Raw genomic sequence first — 22,665 nt, 5'->3', positions numbered from 1 at the left:
ATTCAACTACCCGTGTTAGTTGACGTAAGTTTCTACTGTTGGCCATAGGCCCCCAGAATGGGAGGAAACCCTTGAAAAAGTCTCCTGCTTCTTGGCCAGCAGTATCTTCTTTACTGAAAACACCTCTCACGACTCTAGTTTTGTGATAGTCCGGTGCAGCAGTATATGTCGGAGGTAACAGTTGAGCGATGTAACATGAGCCTGAGAAGTCAGCAGGCAGCCATGTGTATGCTCTGTCTTGGCAAACAAAATAGGTACCCTTAGCAGCTAAGAATGCGGGGGAAGACTGTGACGGAAAAACATATGTTTCGATACAGTCACTCTTCCCTAGTCGAGCTTTCGGATTCCTCCCATTTCCTTGCAAACAGACTTGACCTTGGTGGGGTACGACCCAGATCAGAGTTGAGCTCTTACGTTTGTTCTCACCCAGAGTAATGCCATATTCCGTAACATTCCAACCCATGTAAACTCGCAATTCATCCTTGGGAATGAACGGAGTATTATTGACATCTCTCACCATGTCAGTGATTCCTTTTACCAAGGCTCTATTAGCAGAGTTATACCGGGTGGAACGCGGAGGTCGTGGAGGATAGGTCTCTAGGGCATAAGCGAACATGGTCTGAAATGCCCAGAATGATCCATTATAACTAAAAGGCATGACCATATAGGGGATGCCCTTGTCCATGGTATGTGGTATCAAACCACACACCCAGCAGTTTGTTGTATTAACCACTACTTGATGTTGGTGCAAGAGTTGAATGAAAGTGTTATTTATAAACTCAGAGCGTCGAGCTTGCTCGTGGGCAGGAAAAGGATGGAAAGAATGAAGAGAAACAACAGTCGGAGAAACAGGAGCATGGGGAGATACTGTAGATGCAACAGGTGTAAAGTTCAACTGAATACCAAAAATAATTCCGCCTACCAAAGTTATTAAGACAATTAGAAGTGTCAGAGTACATTGCATTAGGAAACATTTACTGTACAATATGTCATATAATTTTATCTTGTGCACATTTATGACATTAACCCATCGTAATTCAGGAAGCTCCATCTTCTACAACCGTTCGCAACGGATGGTTTGTACCTGTTAAAAACTTGCCTCTGTTTATCCTGGGAGTTCCCAAGACAAACAGAAGAAACCGACCTAGTGTCTGATTCCCTGCAAATTAAAACAAGGCACACGTTACGACCCTACGGTAACCCAGATGGCAAGGTGAGAGAAACAATAAAAAAACAAAAAGATAAAAATTTTGAGCAAACTTCCTGACTGAATGGAATGCAGTAAGATCAAAACAGTTTTCAAACAGAAAGGTAATTATGCAATGTCATTAGTTCATAACATGAGAACGTAGATTATATCTGTACTTTCCGGGTCTTGTCTGGTCTTGAAATAGCTGGTCTACAGGTGCGGAAATGTTCGACTCCACAGGTGACAAATGTTCACTTTGTACAATACTCGGTTCAGGATTCAAAGGAGCGGTTCCTGCTGGGGTGTCAAAGTTCTGTGTTTCCGTTCGTGGGTGGTCCGTTATGTACTCTGCATCACTGAAAGGGATGTGCCTAGGAACAGGTTCTGTCTCAGTGTCTCAGATACACCAATTCCCTGTCTAACCCAGTTATCATAGGAGAGTGGAAGAGGGACACGCTTCGTATGGCTGGCGTGCACCCAATTTTTCCTTCCAGCTAGGCGTACTGCAGTTCTTGTTGTGAGGAGGACCTGAAACGGACCCACGAATCTTGGCTGGAGGTTCCGAGTACGTTCAAAGTTCCGAACTACCACTTGGTCGCCTGGTTTCAACGTGTGGCCTGGACTCTCCGGCAGTTTAGGCAAGGATTCGAATACCTGTTGATGAATAAGACTCAATTTAGCAGTCAGATCATGAAGGTAATCAATCAACATTGGGTATTCAATCTGTTTGAATTCCTTTGGCCTAGGGACTCCCCAAACATTAGCAGGGCGGCCGAACACAATCTCGTATGGGCTAAGCCCTACTCGAGAGTGTACAGTCGCTCTGGTGGACAGTAAAGCTAAAGGCAGTGCGTCTGGCCAAGAGAGACCAGTGGAAGCTTGAATTTTCGCAAGTTTCAGCTTCAGGGTGCCATTGTACCCTTCAACCAAACCCGCTGATTGTGGGTGATTCGCACTGTGGTATTTTTGGGAAATACCCAGACCCGCACACACACTCTTCATAACTTTCCCTACAAACTCACTTCCATTGTCCGACCAAACAATCCGCGGCATACCATACCTGGGGAAGTATTCTTTTAGGAGGATTTTGGCAGTGGACATAGCAGTGTTGTCCTTTAACGGATATGCCTCAATCCATCTTGAGAAGGCACAGACTACCACTAGGACGTATTTGAGATTGTTACACCTATCCATGTGGATATAATCCAACTGAATCACTTCAAAGGGACAAGAAGGGGGAGCAAAATGGCCAGTTGGGGTTGGGGTTCCCTTGCCAGGATTATGCATCAGGCATACCATGCAATTTTTCACCACTCTTTCTGCACACTTAGTAATTCCATCGTTCTTCCATACTGGAGCTAACATTTTACAGATCCCTTTCGAACTGATGTGCACCGCTCCATGCGCCATCGTGACTACTGCAAGTACATACGCATCAGGTAACATCCAACGCTGCTGCTCAGACAAATCGACCCAACATCCACTTGAATCCATTTTACCCGTTTTCTCCTTCCATTCATTCTTCTCATTTTCAGTTGCTTCATTCTGGATTGTTTTCACACTTTCAATCGTATTCTCACACATTCCTGATTCCGCAATCCATCTTGCAGACGTTGCAACGTACATTCGGCTCGTCATGTTCTTGGCCGTTTCTTTAGCGACCTCATCAGCAAACGCATTTCCACGGCCAACATCATCCGTAATCCTCCGATGTGCACTGCACTTCACAATTGCAACTTCATTCGGTAGAGTCAGGGATTCCAATAGATCGCTGACTAACTGTCCATGTTGGATCTTAGTCCCATGGGACGTGAGAAAACCTCTTTCTCTCCAGAGACGCCCAAAATTGTGTGCAACGCCGAAGGCGTATTGGCTATCAGTAAACACATTCACTCTCTTTCCCTTAGCTAAAACACACGCTCTTGTCAATGCAATTAATTCTGCAGCCTGGGCAGAATTCTGACTCACTCTTGCGGTCTCCACAATTGTACTCAAGGTCGTAACTGCATACGCGGCCGTCACATCACCATTCTGTAATTTGAAACAAGACCCATCGACATATAAAGTGCCATCTGGATCTAGTAACGGAGTATCTTTTAAATCAATCCTACCTTTTGTCTCTTCCTCAGTTCTGAAACAACAATCATGGGGCTCTGAATCACTCGACTCCTGAGTAGTCGGCAACAGTGTTGCTGGATTCAATATGTTGCATCGCTTGATCTGAATGTGACTTGCCAAAAGCGTCAGCTCATAGCCTGATAGTCTAGCACTGGTGAGGTGCTGAGTTTTCGTTCGATTCATGAGTGTATCCACAGCATGTGGAACCATGACTACTAACATGTTGTTCATGACTAGTCCAGCAGACTGTCGAATAGACACTGCAGCTGCCGCTGTAGCTCTCAAACAACTTGGCAACGCTCTGGCTACCGGATCTAATGTGGATGAGAAATATGCACAAGGCCGCTGTTTGTCACCAAATTGTTGCGTTAATACACTCAATGCACAACCTTCTCTTTCATGGACATATAGAGTAAACGGCTTACTGTAGTCAGGAGTACCCAACACAGGAGCTGAACACAGCGCATCACGTAAGTCAGAGAAGCTCTGTTGACATTCATCAGACCATGGCAAAGGGCTCGGAACACCTTTTCCAGTCAGGGCTACCAATGGTTTCGCCATGAGAGAAAAATTTGGGATCCATTGCCTGCAGTATGACGTAATACCCAAAAACGCACGCACTTCTCTCTGTGTGCTTGGTACAGTCATCTGTGAAATTGCTTTGATTCTCTCTGGGGTCAACCTTCTTCCCTCCTTTGACAAAAGATGACCTAAGTAGGTCACTTCTTGGCAACAATATTGCAGTTTAGAAGGTGACATCTTGTGATGTAAGTCTGACAAATGACGCAACAAAGAAATTGTAGCTGCTTTGCAAGTTTCCTTGTCATCAGCGGCTAGTAAAAGATCGTTTACGTATTGGATCAGAGCAACACCATGAGGGAGTACAAGGGCATCTAATTGACTCTTCAATGCTTGGCTGTAAATTGAAGGGCTTTCACAATAACCTTGTGGAGCACGTTTGAATCTGAAACTGCGACCTCCTAAGGAGAAACCAAAAATGTCTCTACTTTCCTCGGCTATGGGAATGCTGAAAAAGGCATTTTTCAAGTCGACCATTGTAAACCATGAAGCTGAGGCAGGAATCAACGTCAGTACTGCAGTGATATCTGGGACTACAGGAAACTGTGGGATCACTATTTTGTTAACTTCTCTGAGGTCAATCACAAATCTGTAAATTGGAGGTTTGGAAGGGTCAGTACGTTTCAAAATTGGCAGAACAGGACTATTGCAGACGTTCCCTCTAGTTTCCTCAATCACATCTTTCTATATTAAGTCTTTCACAATCAGCAAGAGTGCTCGTTCACCTTCATTCGAAATCCGATACTGTGGGATTCGTGGGAATTTAACATTAGCTTTCAGACTTACCACATAAGGGGGAATTTCCAAGAGGCCTACATCATTAGGACCAGTTGCCCAAAGAGTATCAGGGAGAGAACGCAGCTCCTTTGGGAGCTTGTCCATCGACATATACATTGGAGAGATGACTCTTTTGCCTAAAGTGAGCTGTACTCCCGAAGGAGAACAGTACAGTGTCGCGTGCAGGCGTTTCAACAGATCTAAACCAAGCAGATTCTCATTACAACCGGTTGTTAGGATAAGGGGTGCTTCTAGTTCGCATGGCCCAACAGATATTGACAAAGGACTAGAAACAGGATTGTGAACAGGGGCGCCTGAGAATCCTACCGAAGTGTTCGTTAAGCCAGACAAAGGTGCGCCAGGGAGTTTCGCATGCATAATTGAACTTTTTGCCGCACCAGTATCCAACAGAAACGGTTCGACCACGCCTGAGGTAACTACTGCGACATAAGGTCCACTCTGATCAACTGGAACTGATACTACTCCCTCTCTTTGCCTGCGGCTGTCCTAGTGCTCGCTTCTTTGAATGTCTTCATTATGATCATAGTAATCTCCAACATGATACTGTGGAGATCTACTTGGTTGCGTAGGTTTTATATTTCGCTGATCAAAATAATTCGATTGGCGATCAGTCTGTGGTGTCATCGTACCACGCCCTCTACCTCTAGGAGCTTGCATAAACCCAACATTACCTCTCTGAGCTGGGACACCACTAGTTTGTGGGTGCAGTACCGGACACTCATTCTTATAATGACCCTCCTTTTTACAATAAGCACACTGATTCCATGCTAACTGTTGTCGGGGAAAACCATAATTAAATCTTTGGGCCGTCCCTTGCTGGAATTGTGGTTGTGGCTGAAACTGGGGTCGCTGCTGTGAATCTGACTGATTCGAACGAGGCGGATACGCCTGTTGCAGAAGAACTTTGGTCTTTAGATCTTTCGTTTTCTTTTCTGACTTTTCCTTCTCTTCTTTCTCTCTATTCTCGTAATACTGAGCAGTTGCAAGTATCTGTGCTGTCGTCGACACTGCCCATGCACTTTCAGAATCCTTTAACTTGTTACTAAGCTCAGGTAGTAAATTAAACACGAACTTGTCGACAAACAATCTCTGGCCTCCCTCAGTACTCATATCTTGCCCACTGTGGTCTACGAAGGTCTCTTCAAATCTAGTGAAGAAGTCAGAGACGCTTTCGTCCTTCTTTTGCTTGCATGCCGATAATTTATCCCAATTGACTCGTAACGCTGGCATCAGCGTTTTCATCAGAGTAATTATTCTGCCAGGTAAAGCAGCAATGAGAGGTTCAGGTTTAGCACCGCCAACTTGTTGCGCATCTGCCGCTATAATAGCTGCCCAATCACCTCCTAAGGCGACTGGGTGGTTTTCTTGCCGAATTTTGGCCCATATAGGCTGTGGCACCACATTACCAAACAACATTTCAATGTCTGCCAAATTCATGATACACGCTTGAACTGTCTGCGTTAATTCTTTGTAATAACCAGCAGGATTTTTACGTGGGTCTGGTAACGCTTGTTTTACGGCTAACACTTCGGCCCGTTTCCAAGGGATGTGTATCCACACTCTCTGAAAATGTGCCGGGGCAGCGACAATATTATTAGCCACATCTGCTGGAACTGCATCACGCCATATCGGTGGAACTTCCCTCATCGGATATTGTCCTCGTCGTTTCCTAGTAGTAATCGGTGAACCATCAGGGTCTCTTGTCGCTCGAAGAGGGGACTCATCCCTGTAAGCTAAAATCAGTTCTATCGCTCCCCTTACTTCTGGACCTATCACCATTCCTGCGGCAAATTTCTGCTGAATATTTATCAGGTCAGAGGGGACGGAGTCTAAATCATCATCTTCCCATTCTTCACGCACAAGAGAACACATCACGTCAAAAACATAACGTTGAGTTGGTTCATTCCATTGCATAAAGGTATCCAACACTCTTCGTGCATCATACTTCACAGTTTTCGACATCCACCTAAGAGCTGTCGAATCTAACATGTCTCGTTCCTGAGGACCAGGAAGCTGGCTACGTCTCTGTATAGAGTCAGAAACGGGGGTCCCAATTAAAGACCTGTAGAGAGGAGTTAAGATATTAGTTACAGAGTCGGTTATTTTCCGACGAACGGAAAGCGGAGTCAGAATGTTCACAGGGTTCGGGGACAGAACAGCTGAAGCAGATGAAATAGTAAGGGTAGGAGTAGCAGGTAAAGCAGTTTGCGAAACGACAGGCAAAGGCGGAACGGGCGCCCCAGGAAGAGGGGGTGCCGAAGGAACATTAAACACGGGAAGGATAGGAGCTGGAATCAAAGGAAGTGGAGCAACTATTCCAGGCTGACCAGCAGCTGGCTGTACAACAGGTAGCAACTGTGGTACTGTAATACCCTGTGCATACGGTGGGGGTGAATTCAACAGGTAAGACAACAGAGGATCCTTTTCATGATCCTCCATCGGCTTAGCAGGACATGATGGCAATACAGGGTAACATTTATCAATTGCCAAATTATATTTTCTATTCGCCATCTCCATTGCTTTCTCAGACTCGTTGACATGCAGCTGCCTAGCAGACTCCATTAAAGTCAACCCTTTCTCTTTCTGTTCTTTCTTCGTTTTCCTAATTTCTCTCTGTTTGGCTTCTTTGCGCCATACGCGAAAAGAATCAAACATTGCCGGCCGGGCTTTTTTCTTGAACAACTTCATTTCTAGATTGTCTAGTATTTCCGTTTCGAAGCTACCATGCGGTGGCCAACTAAGGACACCATCTTTTTTGGTGTAACGGGCCCATACTTCATTATACGTAATAGGACCCACACCATGTTTACAATAGAGCTCATATGTAGGAGTTCCAATCGGAGGAACCGAACACGAATCCTCCAACCGGGAATCCCCGTTGCAACATAACCAGGACAAGAAACAATTACTACTGGTAGTCATGACAACAAAGACAAATTCCCCCAAAAAATGCGCAGAGAACTTAGGCCTACCAAAATGAACTAATACCAAAACAGAGATTATCTAAACAAGAGCAACCAATGATAATCTACGAATTAAACCAGAGCAACAAGGAACAACCAAACTGAGCGTAGCCCACTTAATACTTAACTGAAATGTGGAAGACGTCACCAAGGAGAACCCGTCTACGTCTCGCCGTACTAAGGTCTGCACCTCGGGTCCAAGACAGGGCGACAGTCAAGGCAGCGGTCCTCTGTAGCCGTCTGGGAACGGGAACCCTCGTGGAAGAGATCGTCGGGCCACTTTTACGACATGCAGGGATCGATGAAGCGGGGTACCTCCCTCCGGAATCTTCACACGAAACTTCTCGAATTTTTCAGGCTTTGGACCGGTACCGGATGACGTCGTCCCACGTTGGGCGCCAATTTGAGGTTCTGGACTTTTAAGAGTCCAGAGGTGTCAGGGAAACAACACCCGAAGACCCCTGAGTTCCTCCTGTCCCGGTGCACAAATAAACAGAGACACGGGCTTCTCGATGGTGGCGTCAAAGACCAAGGTTTATTTACTGCAGGGACACAGAAATCATAGGAACCACACAGAGGCAGAATCTACGAGACTGTTTAAATTGCATTAAGTGGGTTACTCTTTAAATACACGCAAAATGTCTTTAGGCTACATTACACGAATATTTCTCATGCCCAACCCGGTATCGTAAACAAACAGTAAATTTGACATCAAACAATAATTAGTCTTAGGTTTTCGGTATTCGATCAGGTCCTCTCGACAGTTTTCCATTCTTTGCCCGATCCTCCCCATCATAAAAATCGTAACCCCCCCATTGTAAAAGCCCAGAAGGAAAGGAGCAGAGCCAGGTGCAAAGGATTGAAATGTAGGATAAGAGGTGTTTATGGATCATAAACGGGCATGGCTACCGTCTTCGGCCTTTCAGTCAGGACAACGGACACGAGAACCAGTACAGCAGGACTGGCCTCAGGCAAGGGAGGTAGCTTGATTCTGCCTAGTCATGCAGCGTCAGCCTTTCTCGGGGCTCGAGCTTACGTGTCCTTAACAAGGTGACTCTGCCGGGGTCATCGTCCGTTCATTGACTATGTGAGGGCAAGAAACAAAATGGATGCCGTAACTAAAATGGATGCCACGACTTTACCACAGAGTGCCCTATTTCTCAGTGAATTCATGCTAGTTGCGTAGCGAAAACACTGTCGTGCATACAATGGATCTTTTGCGGTTCATTGGTACCGAAATCGTGTCAGTACTACGATACCGAATTCACGGGTTCGGATCGCTACAGAACCTCAGTGTTGGCCCAGGAGGTCAGGCGGTTGGAGCTGTTGGTGATCGCGGGGCGGGAGGAGTCGTGCATCGTTGGTGCGGTCGTGGAGTTGAAGCTGTCATGGATGTCAGCGATCTTGTGGTGGAAGAAGATGGCCAGTGAGTCGCACAGTTCTTGTGAGGGCGGGATGTCGTTGGCGCTGGCGTCGGGATTGGAGAGTTCTTTCACGATGTGCAAGAGCTCTTTGCTGTCATGTGCGTTGTTATCCAGGAGGCCTTTGAAGGAGGATCTCTTGGCAAGTCTGATGAGGTGGTGATGTCTGTGGGTGGCGTCCTTGTGGGCTGCGTGGTTTTCTGGCGTTCGTTTGTGGAGCCATTTCTTCTCCAGCTTCCGGCAGGCGCATTTGGAGGTCAGGAGCTCGTCGGTGAACCAGGTGGCTCTCCTGCTGGCATGGGTGTAGGATGGTCTCTTGAGTGGGGTGAGGGTGTTGGCGCAGTCGTCGATCCACTGTCTGAGGTTGCGGGGTGCGGCGTCAGGGCAGGTGGGGTTGATAGGTGGGTTCTGGGCGAGGGTGGTGGTCAGCTGGTCTTCGGTGACTTTGTTCCAGCAGCGGCGCGGCAGCTGTTGGGTGCGATGGTGCGTGGTTGGTTTTTTGAAGGTGAAGTGGATGCAGCGGTGGTCGGTCCAGTGGGGTTCGGAGGTGTGGTCGAAGGCGACGTGGGTGCTTGTGGAGAAGACGGCGTCCAGCGTGTGGCCTGCGGCGTGGGTGGGTGCCGTGACGAATTGTCTGAGGCCGAGGTTGGCGAGGTTTTCGTTCAGAGTGGCAGAGTTGGCGTCGTTGTTGTTCTCGAGGTGGAAATTCAGGTCCCCGAGGAGGATGTAGTCCGTGGAGGTGAGTGCGTGGGTGCTGGCGAGGTTAGCGATGGAGTCGCTGAACTGTGCTCGTGGTCCGGGGGGTCTGTAGATGAGGGTTCCTCTGAGGGTGGTGTTGGGGTCGGTGTGGATCCAGAAGTGCAGGTGTTCGGCGGTGTTGAGGGTGTCGTCTGCATGGGTGGTGACCTTGAGGGTGGACTTGTAGATGATGGCTATTCCTCCTCCCATGCCATTGGCGCGGTCCCTGCGGGTGATCTTGTAGCCGTCCGGGATGGCTATGGCGATGTTGGGTGCCGAGGAGTCGTTCAACCAGATCTCGGTGAGGAAGGCCACGTCTGGGGAAAAGGTGTCGAGCAGGTCCCAGAGCTCGACGGCGTGTTTGCGTGCGGATGTTGAGTAGAATGCAGTGGAGGTGGTTGGGTCCAGTTCTAGGAGGTGTGGTGGGTCTGTCGCAGGTGAAGCTGCAGGTGCGGCAGGAGAAGGGTCCGTGGGTCCGTTTCGGGGCGGCCTGGAAGCAGGTGTTGTGTCGGCCGGCGTTGAGTGCGTGGAGGGAGTCGGCATCGTATCTGAGTCTGGCGTCGTTGCGAGCGTGGGGTCCAGGGGTTCTGGCGTTGGACGTGGTCCAGGCGCGGACGGGCGCAGACGGGCTTGCCTTTGACGGTGCGCCCACTACGCGCGTCCACTGCGTGGCCTCCATAAGAGGGGCTGAGGGAGGGAGGGGCAGCTGGGAGGCGGGTGCGGTGTGGCGAATGGGATGCTCGGGGGTGGGGCCCTAGGGGAGCAGCGGCGGGAAACCAGGCAATGGGGGGAGGGGGCGGGAACCAAGGCAGTGAGGGGAAGGGGAGCGGGGGGAAAAAAAAACGGCGGGATTCGCCGATCCGGCGATCAGGGAATGGGAATCAGAATCAGGGAGCGGGCGAACAAGAGCGGCACTAAGGGGGGCAGCGCAGTGGCTGGGGAGCGACCTAGCAGGGCAAGGTACGCTCTCCTCACTGCTGCGCGGCCTCCATTAGAGGGGCTGAGGGAGGGAGGGGCAGCTGGGAGGCGGGAGCGGGGTGGCGAATGGGATGCTCGGGGGGCGGGGCTGCAGGGGAGCAGTGGCGGGAAACCAGGCAACGGGGGGAGGGGGGCGGGAACCAAGGCAGTGAGGGGAAGGGGAGCGGGAAAAAAAAAAAAGTCTGCATTGCTGCCTTCCGGTTGTTTGCGAGTTTCTGCTTGGTTTTGCGCTTCACATCATTCCAGCGCCTATTGACCTCTTCCATTGTCCTCTTCAGCACTCCGACTGCATTCACCTTGTCCACGATGGTCTGCGATATTCCATTTTTAGTTGCCAGTGACACAGTGGAGGTGACGAACAGTAGTTGATGGTGTTCTACCACCTCCGTTATCAGGATCCTGTTCTCCTGTTGACTGAACCGCTTCTTACTACTGTTCTTGTCCTTTCCCTTCCCTGACTCTGAGGACCAAGGCTGGTCCTCCAATTGGCTTGTGGGGTTCTGGTTGTCCTCTGTACTTGCTCCGGGTGCCTCCATTGTGCTTCGCTGTTGTTTGTCTTTTGTTTGTATGTTTTTTTCCTACTTTTATAGTGCATTTTCCTGCATGACGCATGGGAATTGCAGGCCTTTGGCTGGTTATCGCTGATTTTTGTATCTCGATTGGCGTCATCACTACTATTTTCGTATTCGTGTTTCGTGTTTTTGCTGCGTCGCGTTGATTTTAACGTGTTCATTTGACGCGTTATTACGGGACTATCTCATGATACCGCCGGGTTGAGAATACTACATTAACATGGCGTTGTTTTCCCGCGATAGACTGCAATATGCAAAGTTGCATTAAGCTAATTTTTCGATGATTATCACACGTTCTTGAAAATATGCCCCGTTGTATTTATGTTTTATGCCACATCCTCAAAAAAAGTTTCTTTTAGATAAAAAACGGGACTTTACATATGAGAAATGGGAGGACGTTTTAGAGATTATTTGCAGTAATCTTAGCGAGCTGCTGCTGTGTTATAATATTACAAATACACGCCACTTTCTCTTAATATTAGATCTAAACACATTTAAAATTGGGACGAGTGAGTCTGGGCACTATCAGTGACCTGTCCAAAGATGGCATGAAAGAGCTAAAATTGGATCATAAATTCAAAGCTATTTCGAACAGGGGCTTCCAAAATACATTTGGCCCAGCCCAGGGCCCCACAAATCCTTTAAATGTCCCTGGTTACATGTTACTGTGCTATCTGTAAAACGCTCTCCTGCGCTCGTTGCTACGCCTGTGATATAGAAAATATTTAAATAAATACATAAATAAATTAAGGAGATTTTCATGGGACAACTATGCTAAAAGCAAATTGTATAGCAATATTTAATAAATACCGCTTTTGATAATGGTAATATGTTTTAGAAGTCCATATATAAGTCGCTAGTATAACCAGCGACTGAACATGTATACCTCCTTTCAGTATTTTAAAATGACTCAGACTGACTGGTAGATACACGCTAGGACACAAATTGAAATAATATTGTTTGTAAGGCTACCATGCCAGAGCTATTTCTTCCTTTTGATAAATATTTTCACTTTTCACTTCCGGAAACAGAAGGCGCGTATTTTGCTATTGGAACAAACTTTGGTGTATAAATATTAGATAAATATTAGATAAAAACGAAAATGCATCTCAAAGAAAGTCTGTTGCGCAAAGGTCGTTTTGTGCATGATGGTTTCCTAAGCGAATCCTATTCTTGATATGGCTTTCTAGCTATGGTTTCATCTTTTTAAATAAACCGTGCTTCTACTTGCACAAACAGCACCCTCCTCTCACGGACGGCACATGTCTTTGCGGATATTCCACCATGAAGGAGAATTCCAAATTCTCTTTCTTTGCATTTTTCAATTTTATGTTTATTGTTTTCAACTTTGTATTTCATTACACGCAACGTAATGAAGAACTCCCGTCAAATAGTGGAAATGCCCGAGGTTTTCTTGTCACTTCACAACCTGCATAAATGGCAAGCACATTTGGGAGGATGGGGCAGGGAGACAATTTTGAATTACTTGAGTGGGATCATGCCTTCTTTTCACAAGGTATTTTGTTACACTACATCCTTGTATTTCCCTTTCTCAGTGACCTTCTTTCTTAATACCTTTCAGTGTAATAGATTTGCTATTTGGCTCCCCCAAGAAATACAAAAATAGAACATCTCTTTCGCGATTCTGTAGCTGAAACTGCTCACCATATTGCAGTTCGTGTACCTTACGGTGGACCCATGCGGTTGCACCTATTCTATGTGATTGCACTTCCTAATGCGCCTACATTTAACTCGGAATTACTCAGAGTGAGTGTAGACAGCACAGCTTGGAAACAGAGGAACAGCCGCTGCTCGCGGTTTTCGAGTTGTGCTGTCTGTAGCACAGCACTGTCTTGGAGAAACTCCTACTTAAATGCAGTGGCGGCTGGTGATTGAAAATAGTGTTGTGGCACACATGGGGTTGCACTGTGCGAGTGACCTTCACTACCAACTTACTTCCAGTCATCTACTCAGCCACCTACATTCAACAATTCACTTACTCACTGCCTCAGGTCTTCTACCCATTCACTTATCCACATTAAGATACCCACTTCAATTCACCCAACTCGTCTACTCAGTACCTACATTTAATCAGCCAATCAGCCAACTTCTGCAATCACTGACTAATCCATTCACACAATAATAATAATCCATAGGTACTCCTATGTGCTGGTGGTCCTTAGCATATTTATGGCTTAAGATCACAACAGGTCACACACTTTTGTCTCTAAGACAAACACTGGATGAATGTATTAATTTATATTCATCTGCCTCTAAATTTGTCCTGCTTAGTGGTTGGTGGGAAGAGGGGATTTCGGGTAATGCATCAATCACTTGCATTGCTTTGAGTCCTACTCGCTTCCATTCATTACACATACGAGGCATCCCTACCTCACCAGACACCCATGCCACGTGATATAATTTTTTTGATTCAAAGCCTCCACCCCCCACACACCCACCTGTAATCCCACATAATCCAAAATCACACCAAAAGTTTGGCCTGGACTACCAGGGAGGGAGGGAGGGATGTAATGAATAGAAGGGAGCATCCCTCCCTCGCTTTCTTTCATTACACATACAAGATGTACAAAGCCAAACAGGACAATCAAATTGGCTATGCACAAGAACAGGTTTATTAGAAGAACACAGCCAACAAAGAAGCACTGCTATTGAGGAACCAAAGCAGAAACAACACTGGAAACAAAAACCTAAGAACGGTCAACTTCCTGGCCAATCCTGTAATGAGAATCAAAAGTCAAAGGGGAGGCCCATGTGGCAGCTCGGCAAATCTCAGAAATGGAATCCCCCTGTACCTCAGCACAGGCTGCCACCATGGACCTAGTGGAACAACCCTGCATCTCCAAGGGAGAAAGTTGCCCAGCAGTCTCGTAAGCCAGAGAAATCAGAGACCGCACCCACCAACTCAAGGAAGAAGTGGAAGGACGCAACCCCCGATTCACAGACCCAAAAGTCATAAACAGGTAATCAAAAACACGAAAGGAAGCAACACGTTCCATATAGATAAGGAGAGCCTTCCTGACATCCAATGAGTGCAGGAGCACTTTTGAGGCCGAGGAAGGAGAATCAAAAAAGGGAGGCAGGATCAATTCCTGGTCCTGATGGATTTGGGAATCCAACTTAGGATGAAAGGAAAGGACTGGTCATAAAATGATCCTGTCGTCAAAAACCTTACAAAAGGGATGCTTAAAAGACAAATTGCCAACCTCACTCAAAAGGTTAGCAGAAGAAATTGCCACCAAAAAAAAGGTCTTAAAGACAAGAAACATAAATCCACGGAAACAAGAGGCTCAAACGGAGAAGACAGATCCCAAGACGGAAAGTGCTTCCAAGAGGCAGTGAGAACATTACCTAACCCCTTGAAAGGCTGCCCAATCAGACCATCAGGATCAGAGATATTGTCCCAAGAACTCCGGAAAGCCTTAATCACAGCCCACTGAAGACGAACAAAAGCAATGTTCAACCCCTAAGAAGCCCTTTCCTGGAGAAATAACATCACATCAAACAAGGTGGAGAAGGCAGGATCCAAACCCTTACCTCAACACTACCGACTGAAAAAGTCCAGTGCCTTAACTAAGATACGTTGGTAGATGAGCGCCTAGCTGCCTGCAGGGTCGAGGTTAAACCGGCAGTAACCCCCTTATGCAGCAGCCCTAAACGTTCAACCTCCAGGACGCCAAGCGTATTGAGGACAGAACATCCTGCTGTAACACCAGGAACATCAGGGGTGAGGGATTCAGGGGTAGTAACCCATGCAACTCTGACCTCAGTTCCACCAGAAGAGGGAACCAGGAGACCCGATGCCTAGCCGGGGCAATCAGGACTACTGATGGCCCCAAAGACCGGACCCTCAAAAGGAGGAAACGCATACAGAAGACCCCGAGACCATGGGCAGGAGAGAGCGTCCATAGCTCACGCTGAACTCTTTTGACTCTGGGAGCAAAATCTGACACCTTGAAATAGCCCACACTTGCAAAAACATCCACCACTGGAACACCCCAGCTCCATATCAGCTCCACAAACAACCCCTGATGGAGGCAAAAATCAACAGATGACGTTATAGCTCTGCTGAGAGCATCTGCCAGGGAATTGGACACCCCCTGAATATGAATCACGAGTTTGCCAACAGATGGGATTCCACTCAATAGAACAACTTCTCCACCACGAGAGCCAGAGAAGATAAGGGGACATGCCTCCTCCTGACTGTTCACATAAGTTATGTTTGTGATGTTGTCTGTCCTTATCAGGACCACCGAACCTCTCAGAAACCGCAAGAAGGCCCTCAGAGCCAAACGAACAGCATTCAACTCCCTGCAATTCAATGACCTAATGCTCTAAGAGTGGGACCAGAAGCCCCTGGCCTGCTGAACCCCCATCCAGGACCCCACCCAGAGTGGCTGGCGTCTGTGGTATCTACTAAAGCGCAGGAGGGGAGAGAGATACCCCTTGGAGCAGATTATCTTGAACAAGCCACCAACCCAGATCCTCCCTGATCTGAGGAGACACTGGTATCGGAGAAGAGAGGGGGAGGCAATGAGGAGACCAATGTGCCAGAATGTTTGCCATCAGCTTGTGTAAATGAAACCGGGCCCATGGAACCAGAAACACCATGGCTGCCAGATCCCCTTGAACCTGAAGCTAACGAACCACCACCTGGACCTGTTTGGACAATGGAGTCCGAATTTTAGACTGGAACCTGGACACCCGAACCTTGGGCAATGGGACCACCCCCAAATTTGTACAAAATCTTGCCCCAATAAAGAGACGGTCCTGGGATGGAACAAGGCAGGATTTTTCCCAATTGATAAGAAAACAGTGCTCCTGCAAAACGCTCAGAATCTCCCCTGTGTGACTGAGAGCCAACATGAATGAGGGAGCGTGAATCAACCAGTTTTCTAAGCAGGGATGGAGAAAAATCCCCTTACTGTGAGCCAAGGCCGCCAATGGAGCTAAAAACTTGCAGAAGACCCGCAAGCAGACTTCAGGACAAATGGCAACATCACAAACTGGAAATGGCAGTCCCCTGTCACAAAACACTGACATTTCTGATGCTCCCGAGACATGGGAACATGAAGATAAGTGTCCTGGATGTCTATTGAAGGCCTGAAGTCCCGGACACTTACCATCGGAATTATGGACTGCAAAGTCACCATCTTGAAGTGAATGGTTCTGATCCACCTATTCACTCTCTTTAGGTCCAGAACAGGCCTGAACCCCCTTGACACCTTTTGAACAAGGAAAACAATGGAAAAGCAACCCATTCCCTGCTCCTCCATGGGGACAAGAACTATCGCCATAGTTTCCAGAAAAGCCAGAACCCCGTCCAGAAGAGCCCACATCCACCCCAGATCCCTGGGTAAAGGAGTACTGATGGTGCCCCAGATGGGAGACAGAGGACAAAGTCTATACGATAACCGCTCCTGACAACGTTCAACTTGAAGGAATCAGGCCGTCCCTTGGCCTGCAAAAGAAGGGGCCTTCTAGGGCTGGAACTTACGCTGACGGTCCGAAACAGGCTTATAGGACTGACAGGAGGAATGAAAGGAAGATGATGAAGGAGGATTCCAAAATCGACTGGAGAAGGAAGACAAAGAAGCCTTTCCCTTATAGGAAAGAGCATGCTTCGGATCTTTGAACGCTTTGGTAATCATGCTGTCCAGCTGCTCACCAAACAGCATCTTCCCCTCAAACAGAATTCCAGTGTGCCAGAATCATGGAACCAGAAGCCATGGCAGAAGATTTAAGGACCTCCGAAAAGATGGCCGCCAAGAATTTTGCCTGTTGCTCCATGTAAACCAGTAAATCAGAGCAATCAGTCTCCTCTTGAATAGCCGTGGCTAGCTTCTCAATGTCCGATACCAAGGACTGAGCAGCATAAGCAGAATAGATACCTGCGTTCAAAGTCAAATTCTCCACAGAAAAAGCCTTCTTCAGAGCCCCATCCACTTTCTTGTCTGTAGCATTCGAAGAAGAACAATCTACCGGATTGATCTCCGTACGACCAATCAGAGTGGCCAACATGGCATCCAACATACCAGAGTGAGGAAGAGAGTCCACCCCTCCAGAGAGTATAGCTTTGGTAAAAAGCGTGGAACAAAGATCATTTTAGGTCACGCCATTTACTAGCTATCAAGTCCTTGATGCAACCATGAAACATCATAGCAAAAACAGGGGTGTCACATACTAGGGAAAAAGGCCCTCTGTCCCCTCAGAAGAAGAAAAAGGCGAAAATCCCAAGTTCTCTCGGATATGTTGAAGAATATCCAGAACCTCCTCTCAACACGCAAATTTCCCAGTAGAGGAAGAAGGACGGCTGTTTTCAGAAGTCGAAGAGTCGACAGTGGGTTAATCCACCTGACTCACCGAAGAACGAGAGACCCTGCTTTTGGATGGAACAGCTGACTCCAGAGCATGAGCCACTGCAGCCTCAATCATAGCCTGCATCTCAGAAGCAGAGAGCAGGGCAGAAGAATCTACTGGGCCTCTGAACCATTGCAAAGAAAGATTCCACGCTAGCTTAGAAACATAGAAATTAACATAATAAATAAAACAAGACCAAAATGACAATAATGCAATAAGTAGATCTTGGGATATAAAATATTAAATAAAAAACCTTAGAACAATGCTTAGAAGCAAGAAGTGCCTTTTTGGCATATCTGGTTAGGCTACACAGGGGCAAAGTCAAAAGCTCAGGCTGACCCCGGTGAAGAGGACCCACTTGGGTGTACTGAACAAAAGTATCTGATCCTGGCTTGGGCCGATGTCGAGGAAGATGCAGGTTGCCGCAAGGTGATGCGTCTGTTCTATTTTCACGTTACAACAAACAATTGATGGACGGAATGCTGACAATGCAGACATTCTCCCCCAGTCAAGAGATCTGGGTTAAATCCATCGTTCTTTTGCCCACTACACCACCCCAGTTTAGACATGGCCATATGCAAATCAGTCTTAACCCTGTGCCTCATGGGAACAGTCCAGCCCGAACTGCCAAGCCATGTCTTCCCTGGACCGGAATCAAGCATCCTAGGACCGGTTTCTGGCTATCAGCCGTCATCAGCCAGGATAGCTTGACTCCAGTGGCGTTGTGAGCACGGGTCCCACGTCTGGGAATACCCATCCCACTTAGGGCGAAAAGCGTTACAACAAACAATTGATGGACGGAATGCTGACAATGCAGACATTCTCCCCCAGTCAAGAGATCTGGGTTAAATCCATCGTTCTTTGGCCCACTACACCACCCCAGTTTAGACATGGCCATATGCAAATCAGTCTTGACCCTGTGCCTCATGGGAACAGTCCAGCCCGAACTGCCAAGCCATGTCTTCCCTGGACCGGAATCAAGCATCCTAGGACCGGTTTCTGGCTATCAGCCGTCATCAGCCAGGATAGCTTGACTCCAGTGGCGTTGTGAGCACGGGTCCCACGTCTGGGAATACCCATCCCACTTAGGGCGAAAAGCGCTACAACAAACAATTGATGGACGGAATGCTGACAATGCAGACATTCTCCCCCAGTCAAGAGATCTGGGTTAAATCCATCGTTCTTTTGCCCACTACACCACCCCAGTTTAGACATGGCCATATGCAAATCAGTCTTGACCCTGTGCCTCATGGGAACAGTCCAGCCCGAACTGCCAAGCCATGTCTTCCCTGGACCGGAATCAAGCATCCTAGGACCGGTTTCTGGCTATCAGCCGTCATCAGCCAGGATAGCTTGACTCCAGTGGCGTTGCGAGCACGGGTCCCACGTCTGGGAATACCCATCCCACTTAGGGCGAAAAGCGTTACAACAAACAATTGATGGACGGAATGCTGACAATGCAGACATTCTCCCCCAGTCAAGAGATCTGGGTTAAATCCATCGTTCTTTTGCCCACTACACCACCCCAGTTTAGACATGGCCATATGCAAATCAGTCTTGACCCTGTGCCTCATGGGAACAGTCCAGCCCGAACTGCCAAGCCATGTCTTCCCTGGACCGGAATCAAGCATCCTAGGACCGGTTTCTGGCTATCAGCCGTCATCAGCCAGGATAGCTTGACTCCAGTGGCGTTGTGAGCACGGGTCCCACGTCTGGGAATACCCATCCCACTTAGGGCGAAAAGCGTTACAACAAACAATTGATGGACGGAATGCTGACAATGCAGACATTCTCCCCCAGTCAAGAGATCTGGGTTAAATCCATCGTTCTTTTGCCCACTACACCACCCCAGTTTAGACATGGCCATATGCAAATCAGTCTTGACCCTGTGCCTCATGGGAACAGTCCAGCCCGAACTGCCAAGCCATGTCTTCCCTGGACCGGAATCAAGCATCCTAGGACCGGTTTCTGGCTATCAGCCGTCATCAGCCAGGATAGCTTGACTCCAGTGGCGTTGTGAGCACGGGTCCCACGTCTGGGAATACCCATCCCACTTAGGGCGAAAAGCGTTACAACAAACAATTGATGGACGGAATACTGACAATGCAGACATTCTCCCCCAGTCAAGAAATCTGGGTTAAATCCATCGTTCTTTTGCCCACTACACCACCCCAGTTTAGACATGGCCATATGCAAATCAGTCTTGACCCTGTGCCTCATGGGAACAGTCCAGCCCGAACTGCCAAGCCATGTCTTCCCTGGACCGGAATCAAGCATCCTAGGACCGGTTTCTGGCTATCAGCCGTCATCAGCCAGGATAGCTTGACTCCAGTGGCGTTGTGAGCACGGGTCCCACGTCTGGGAATACCCATCCCACTTAGGGCGAAAAGCGTTACAACAAACAATTGATGGATGGAATGCTGACAATGCAGACATTCTCCCCCAGTCAAGAGATCTGGGTTAAATCCATCGTTCTTTTGCCCACTACACCACCCCAGTTTAGACATGGCCATATGCAAATCAGTCTTGACCCTGTGCCTCATGGGAACAGTCCAGCCCGAACTGCCAAGCCATGTCTTCCCTGGACCGGAATCAAGCATCCGAGGACCGGTTTCTGGCTATCAGCCGTCATCAGCCAGGATAGCTTGGCTCCAGTGGCGTTGTGAGCACGGGTCCCACGTCTGGGAATACCCATCCCACTTAGGGCGAAAAGCGTTACAACAAACAATTGATGGACGGAATGCTGACAATGCAGACATTCTCCCCCAGTCAAGAGATCTGGGTTAAATTCATCGTTCTTTTGCCCACTACACCACCCCAGTTTAGACATGGCCATATGCAAATCAGTCTTGACCCTGTGCCTCATGGGAACAGTCCAGCCCGAACTGCCAAGCCATGTCTTCCCTGGACCGGAATCAAGCATCCTAGGACCGGTTTCTGGCTATCAGCCGTCATCAGCCAGGATAGCTTGACTCCAGTGGCGTTGTGAGCACGGGTCCCACGTCTGGGAATACCCATCCCACTTAGGGCGAAAAGCGTTACAACAAACAATTGATGGACGGAATGCTGACAATGCAGACATTCTCCCCCAGTCAAGAGATCTGGGTTAAATCCATCGTTCTTTTGCCCACTACACCACCCCAGTTTAGACATTGCCATATGCAAATCAGTCTTGACCCTGTGCCTCATGGGAACAGTCCAGCCCGAACTGCCAAGCCATGTCTTCCCTGGACCGGAATCAAGCATCCTAGGACCGGTTTCTGGCTATCAGCCGTCATCAGCCAGGATAGCTTGACTCCAGTGGCGTTGTGAGCACGGGTCCCACGTCTGGGAATACCCATCCCACTTAGGGCGAAAAGCGTTACAACAAACAATTGATGGACGGAATGCTGACAATGCAGACATTCTCCCCCAGTCAAGAGATCTGGGTTAAATCCATCGTTCTTTTGCCCACTACACCACCCCAGTTTAGACATGGCCATATGCAAATCAGTCTTGACCCTGTGCCTCATGGGAACAGTCCAGCCCGAACTGCCAAGCCATGTCTTCCCTGGACCGGAATCAAGCATCCTAGGACCGGTTTCTGGCTATCAGCTGTCATCAGCCAGGATAGCTTGACTCCAGTGGCGTTGTGAGCACGGGTCCCACGTCTAGGAATACCCATCCCACTTAGGGCGAAAAGCGTTACAACAAACAATTGATGGACGGAATGCTGACAATGCAGACATTCTCCCCCAGTCAAGAGATCTGGGTTAAATCCATCGTTCTTTTGCCCACTACACCACCCCAGTTTAGACATGGCCATATGCAAATCAGTCTTGACCCTGTGCCTCATGGGAACAGTCCAGCCCGAACTGCCAAGCCATGTCTTCCCTGGACCGGAATCAAGCATCCTAGGACCGGTTTCTGGCTATCAGCCGTCATCAGCCAGGATAGCTTGACTCCAGTGGCGTTGCGAGCACGGGTCCCACGTCTGGGAATACCCATCCCACTTAGGGCGAAAAGCGTTACAACAAACAATTGATGGACGGAATGCTGACAATGCAGACATTCTCCCCCAGTCAAGAGATCTGGGTTAAATCCATCGTTCTTTTGCCCACTACACCACCCCAGTTTAGACATGGCCATATGCAAATCAGTCTTGACCCTGTGCCTCATGGGAACAGTCCAGCCCGAACTGCCAAGCCATGTCTTCCCTGGACCGGAATCAAGCATCCTAGGACCGGTTTCTGGCTATCAGCCGTCATCAGCCAGGATAGCTTGACTCCAGTGGCGTTGTGAGCACGGGTCCCACGTCTGGGAATACCCATCCCACTTAGAGCGTTACAACAAACAATTGATGGACGGAATGCTGACAATGCAGACATTCTCCCCCAGTCAAGAGATCTGGGTTAAATCCATCGTTCTTTTGCCCACTACACCACCCCAGTTTAGACATGGCCATATGCAAGTCAGTCTTGACCCTGTGCCTCATGGGAACAGTCCAGCCCGAACTGCCAAGCCATGTCTTCCCTGGACCGGAATCAAGCATCCTAGGACCGGTTTCTGGCTATCAGCCGTCATCAGCCAGGATAGCTTGACTCCAGTGGCGTTGTGAGCACGGGTCCCACGTCTGGGAATACCCATCCCACTTAGGGCGAAAAGCGTTACAACAAACAATTGATGGACGGAATGCTGACAATGCAGACATTCTCCCCCAGTCAAGAGATCTGGGTTAAATCCATCGTTCTTTTGCCCACTACACCAACCCAGTTTAGACCTGGCCATATGCAAATCAGTCTTGACCCTGTGCCTCATGGGAACAGTCCAGCCCGAACTGCCAAGCCATGTCTTCCCTGGATCGGAATCAAGCATCCTAGGACCGGTTTCTGGCTATCAGCCGTCATCAGCCAGGATAGCTTGACTCCAGTGGCGTTGTGAGCACGGGTCCC

This window comes from Triturus cristatus, chromosome 3_2 (assembly GCF_964204655.1).
Source record: "Triturus cristatus chromosome 3_2, aTriCri1.1, whole genome shotgun sequence".
NCBI lineage: Eukaryota > Metazoa > Chordata > Amphibia > Caudata > Salamandridae > Triturus > Triturus cristatus.
Note: the sequence above shows the minus strand (reverse complement) of the source record.